Source organism: Gouania willdenowi, chromosome 16, assembly GCF_900634775.1.
Source record: "Gouania willdenowi chromosome 16, fGouWil2.1, whole genome shotgun sequence".
Classification (NCBI taxonomy): domain Eukaryota; kingdom Metazoa; phylum Chordata; class Actinopteri; order Blenniiformes; family Gobiesocidae; genus Gouania; species Gouania willdenowi.
The window spans coordinates 30,192,901-30,198,933 of record NC_041059.1 but is presented as its reverse complement, the minus strand read 5'-3'; the positions used below and the strand labels follow the sequence as shown (position 1 = coordinate 30,198,933).

General features: G+C 37.1%; 1 long non-coding RNA gene across 2 annotated transcripts; it reads left to right on the top strand.

Moving 5' to 3' along the window:
• Positions 1–429: 429 nt before the first annotated feature.
• LOC114477434 (uncharacterized) lies at positions 430–1,310 on the top strand. 2 transcript variants are annotated; one of them, XR_003675704.1, is made up of 3 exons: positions 430–445; positions 723–883; positions 1,156–1,310. It is a non-coding gene; the product is annotated as an uncharacterized LOC114477434 (long non-coding RNA). The 2 variants fall into 2 exon arrangements; XR_003675703.1 differs by lacking the exon at positions 430–445 and adding an exon at positions 565–622.
• The last annotated feature ends 4,723 nt before the right edge of the window (positions 1,311–6,033 follow it).

The window sequence follows — 6,033 nt, the reverse complement described above, 5'->3', positions numbered from 1 at the left end:
AAAACAATGTAAGTAAAACACTGATCACATGTTTAATGTATAAATAGACGTCACGTTTTACTAACGCCTGTAAAATGTTGGAGAGGAACGCCAACATCCACTGATGGAGGAGAAGAAAGATGGAGGGCGGGAGTGCCAGCATCTACCAATGGAGGAGAAGAAATACTTTTATTAACTAAAACAATGTAAGTCAAACCTCTCGTTTACACAGAAAGACATTGGACACGTTTATTGTAAAAATGACTTTCTAATAATGCTTGTAAAATGTTGGACTTGAACACCAGAATTCACTGATTGAGAACAAGGAAGATGGAAGAGTACCATCATCTACCAATGGAGGAGGAGGAGGAAAAAAATAGGGGAGCACCAGCATCCAAAAGTGTCCCACAATCAGCCCCAGGAGGAGATATCAGCAGAGGAAAGAAAGACTATTAACCAAAACAATGTAAGTTAAACACTGATCACATGTTTAATGTATAAATAGACGTCACGTTTTACTAACGCCTGTAAAATGTTGGAGAGGAACGCCAACATCCACTGATGGAGGAGAAGAAAGATGGAGGACGGGAGTGCCAGCATCTACCAGTGGAGGAGAAGAAATACTTTTATTAACCAAAACAATGTAAGTCAAACCTCTCGTTTACACAGAAAGACACTGGACACGTTTATTGTAAAAAATGACTTTCTAATAATGCTTGTAAAATGTTGGACTTGAACACCAGAATTCACTGATTTAGAACAAGGAAGATGGAAGAGTACCATCATCTACCAATGGAGGAGGAGGAGGAGAAAAATAGGGGAGCACCAGCATCCAAAAGTGTCCCACAATCAGCCCCAGGAGGAGATATCAGCAGAGGAAAGAAAGACTATTAACCAAAACAATGTAAGTAAAACACTGATCACATGTTTAATGTATAGACGTCACGTTTTACTAACGCCTGTAAAATGTTGGAGAGGAACGCCAACATCCACTGATGGAGTAGAAGAAAGATGGAGGGCGGGAGTGCCAGCATCTACCAATGGAGGAGAAGAAATACTTTTATTAACCAAAACAATGTAAGTCAAACCTCTCGTTTACACAGAAAGACATTGGACACGTTTATTGTAAAAATGACTTTCTAATAATGCTTGTAAAATGTTGGACTTGAACACCAGAATTCACTGATTGAGAACAAGGAAGATGGAAGAGTACCATCATCTACCAATGGAGGAGGAGGAGGAAAAAAATAGGGGAGCACCAGCATCCAAAAGTGTCCCACAATCAGCCCCAGGAGGAGATATCAGCAGAGGAAAGAAAGACTATTAACCAAAACAATGTAAGTTAAACACTGATCACATGTTTAATGTATAAATAGACGTCACGTTTTACTAACGCCTGTAAAATGTTGGAGAGGAACGCCAACATCCACTGATGGAGGAGAAGAAAGATGGAGGGCGGGAGTGCCAGCATCTACCAATGGAGGAGAAGAAATACTTTTATCAACCAAAACAATGTAAGTCAAACCTCTCGTTTACACAGAAAGACACTGGACACGTTTATTGTAAAAAATGACTTTCTAATAATGCTTGTAAAATGTTGGACTTGAACACCAGAATTCACTGATTGAGAACAATGAAGATGGAAGAGTATCATCATCTACCAATGGAGGAGGAGGAGAAAAATGGGGGAGCACCAGCATCCAAAAGTATCCCACAATCAGCCCCAGGAGGAGATATCAGCAGAGGAAAGAAAGACTATTAACCAAAACAATGTAAGTAAAACACTGATCACATGTTTAATGTATAAATAGACGTCACGTTTTACTAACGCCTGTAAAATGTTGGAGAGGAACGCCAACATCCACTGATGGAGGAGAAGAAAGATGGAGGACGGGAGTGCCAGCATCTACCAATGGAGGAGAAGAAATACTTTTATTAACCAAAACAATGTAAGTCAAACCTCTCGTTTACACATAAAGACACTGATCACATATTTAATGTATAAATAGAAGTCACGTTTTACTAACACCTGTAAAATGTTGGACTTGACCACCAGCATCCACTGATGGAGGAGAAGAAAGATGGAGGACAGGAGCACACAAACATCAGCACAAGACGGAGATGAAGAAAGACTTCTATCAATCAACCAAAAACAATGTAAGCAAAGCCTCTTGTTTGAACACACATTTAATATAAAAATAGGTGTTAATTACTGTACTAGTGCCTGTAAAACATCTTGTGTGTGATTACAGATTCACTTCAGAGGAGAATCAGACTGTTCCAGATGTTCATCACCACAGCACAGAATGAGACAGCAGTAGTAGTAGTAGTGTTTACTCTGACTGCTTTCATTTCAACTATAAATAAATAAAAAAATTATTTCTTAAGAAATCAAACTTGGTGCTTTGTATGCTTTTAAGTGTTGTGTTCAAGACCACACTATCCGAGACCAAGACTTGCCCGAGACAATTCAAAAAAATCTATAAATAAATAAAACTATGACAAGGTTCGATAGTAAAATAACATTCTCTCTTTAATTTTAGTTTATTTTAAATACATTTGACGGACAAAAAAGGTGCCTGCAAAAAATTAACTAAAATATTAAAACTACTACTGCTACTGATAAATCCACAATTATTCTACATATTTTTTTTATGTCAGCTGAATGTACAGCAAGTGATTAAAAGTATTTCTGCCAAGAAATAATGATTCTCGATTCTGATTTTTTCAGTTGTGCAGGTCAACAGGTCACAGATTTCACATGATAATTTTTTAGTTTGAAAAAGCCTTTACACAGGTTATTTTTATTAATTCACTCAGTTGATATAGTTTAATTTGGTTGCTGTAATGTAACTAGGATATTCAATTAACAAAGGTTTCCAGCTGTAACTGTAAAAGTGAAACTTTCTGAAATAAAACTACAAACAAGTTGTCAACAGTCTAAAAAACAAAGAGCTACAGCCCAGGTAGATGTGAAACCAAATAATTGTTGAGAATTATTATTATTATTCTGGATACAGTGGAAACAGAAACTATAAAAAATAATTATATTGTGAACCTGTTTATATTGTGGGGAACATATTATATACATAAATGTAATTGGAGTCTAAAGCCACAAAAAACACCACTTTAAAAAGAAAATAGACTAATATAAGACCTCTTTACAGTTATTTGAGTCATTTTGGCTTGTGCAACTTGTGGTGATGACGCGCTGGTGACGACATTATCCAAGATGGCGGCGGCCCGGACTACAGCCGACACTATGTAATAAAAGCCTTAAAAAACATGGATATAATGAAAAGAGTGGATGGACAGATGCATAAACATGACACACACGGACTTATTAAACACACACGGACCTCGGTAAACGGAACAGGCTTCACCAGGCGGCTGACACTAGGACCCAGAGGTGGAGTAAATGCGTCCCCCGTACTGCATTCACAGGCTGTAATATCACCAGTTTATCATTTTACCAGTTGTTAGAGCTACTGTCTTTACCAGGGAGATAATATTTATTACTGGTGATTGTTTTCTGGAGTTTTACTGGGAATTAGGGAAGGTTGTGGTCATTATACGGGGTGGATTAAAGAATGAATAAAAGATTGTTTTATCCCGTTCTTCTCCGTGTTATTATCACATTATAAAAAAGTTTTAAAATAGCAGGAGTTAGTGCTGGTCTCGAGCGGTCTTGAGAGAAAATCCCGAGTCCGAGACAAGACCGAGTCAAAATGCTTCAGAGTCCGAGACAAGACCGAGACCTTTAAAATTTGACCGGACTCGACTACCACAACACTATCAGATAGGAGTGCGTCCATGGCATAAATGGAGTTTAACTAGAATTTACTATTATGACTAAGTCCATGTAACTATGACCACTTTACCATTCACTGAGTTAACGTTACTTGATTTCTGAGAAGTAAAACGTGCTGTGTCGGAGCTCTGAGCTGTGTTTCAGGGGTCGATCCCACATCCCATAAGACATTTCCTGCCAATGTGATTACATACTTATATCTAATCATATGGTAAATGTAATGTCCAAGATATACGTTTTTCATATAACCTTTAAAAAATAAAGAATAAAAAAAGAACATATTAACAACACCCAAAACCAAGTATAAAATGAAAAAGGATGAAGTGTCATGAATTACCAACTTTAAAGACTATTTTGAGTGAATTGTTTTTACAGCAATGGGCCAATTGTGATAGGTTTCTGACATGTTTAGGATGAAATCATTATCATGCTTTCAGTAGTTTAATTTCCTGTTTGGAGCCTATGATAAATCAATCTAACAAAATCACAGGTGCTGTTTATTCATTACTTGGACCAGATTTTTTTCCACCACGTTGCCACAGAAACTTTGACAGGATCAAAGCATTAATTCACTATTCAAGAGGTTTATTTGAAAGAATAGCCTGCGATCAATAGCATCAATATCAGGAGAGAAAGAAGATTTAGGGATTGGATGCAATCCTTTTACCCAATGAGAAACTATAGAAAAAGGTATAGATTTTCATCCGATGGACTGACCAACATTTCGTACGAAAGATGATGTTGCCTGATCTTTTCTACATAAGCGTAATGTGCCTGTGTTATCACTGTGTCAGGATGGCCGAGTGGTCTAATTAAGGTACCTGATTCAAGAATTCTTACTTCCGCTGCCATGGGTTTGAATTCCACTTTTGATAAATATATTTTTTCATTTTAACATATTTAACATGGCAATTTCCACCTTTAAAAATACATATACGAAAAAAATATACATTATAGGGTATTTCCTGGGTTTGGTTAGGGTTAGGATTAGGGATAAAGTTAGGATTAGGGTTAGGATTAGGGCTAAACTAATAGGGTTAGGGTTAGAACTAAATTAAAAGTGTTAGAGTTAGGGATAGGGGCAGGGATAAAATAAAAGGGTTATGGTTAGGGTTAAAATAAAAGGGTTAGGGTTAAAATAAAAGGGTTAGGGTTAAAATATAAGGGTTAGGGTTAAAATATAAGGGTTAGGGTTAAAATATAAGGGTTAGGGTTAGGGTTAAAATATAAGGGTTAGGGTTAGGGTTAAAATAAATGGGTTTGGGTTAGGGCTAAAATAAAACTGACAGAACTTTAGGGCATGTGGTGCACCTATCACGTGACCTAATCTGGCCAATGAGGGGTGCTGCGTACGGATTGACACGTGTTACATACTGATCTTTTATAAAGGGAATTCCTTCCTCTGTTGGATACGACAAATGCGAGAAGGGTGGATGTTTTCAGTTTATTTATTTATTGCACTTTTTAACCAGCAGGTGCTGTTATTATTATGTAATTAAACTTGAGGCTGCTTGTGTTTTTTATGACTTGTACAAAAAAAGAAGATACTAAAACCCTCTAGAAATATTTTGGAGACATAGGCTATCGGTGACAGAGTAAATTCTGCCCCGTATTGCATGCTCAGGCTGTAATATCACCAAGTTTATCATTGTACCAGTTGTTAGAGCTGCTATTTTTACCAGGGAGCAAATACAGTATTTACTCTTGGTTATTGTTTTTTGGAGTTCAATAAGGTTTTATTCACCAGTTTGAGGAGACGTGGCAGCAGCATAGGATGGCTGCATAGAGAGCCCCCCTGTTACACTGGCTATAAGACAGTGTGACTGCTGCTTTATATTGCATCATTTATATTGATTTTTACTGTAATGTTGTCTCCAGAGTCATCTCGACATCCAAAAAATGTTATAAAAACGACTAAACGGGACACGAACTCTCGACCCTATGCTTTCAAGATCAAACTGTATTACAGTATAAAACAACGTTCGAGTCTTAAAAGTGTATTAATTTCAATTGTCACCTCCCCTTTACTTTATCCACAGGTTTCTACAGACGTCAGTAGATGTTTTAATGCAGATCAACCTCTCAGTGTCTTTCACCTAATGATCTGCATCCACACTGTTATAAAGAAAACTACCGTTAGCAAAAAAATAAATGAAAAAGCAACACAACATTAGTAGTGATGTGAGCACGTCTGTGGTGTGTGATGTTACTAATGTGTTTCAGAGAAGAGTGTCAAGTTTCAT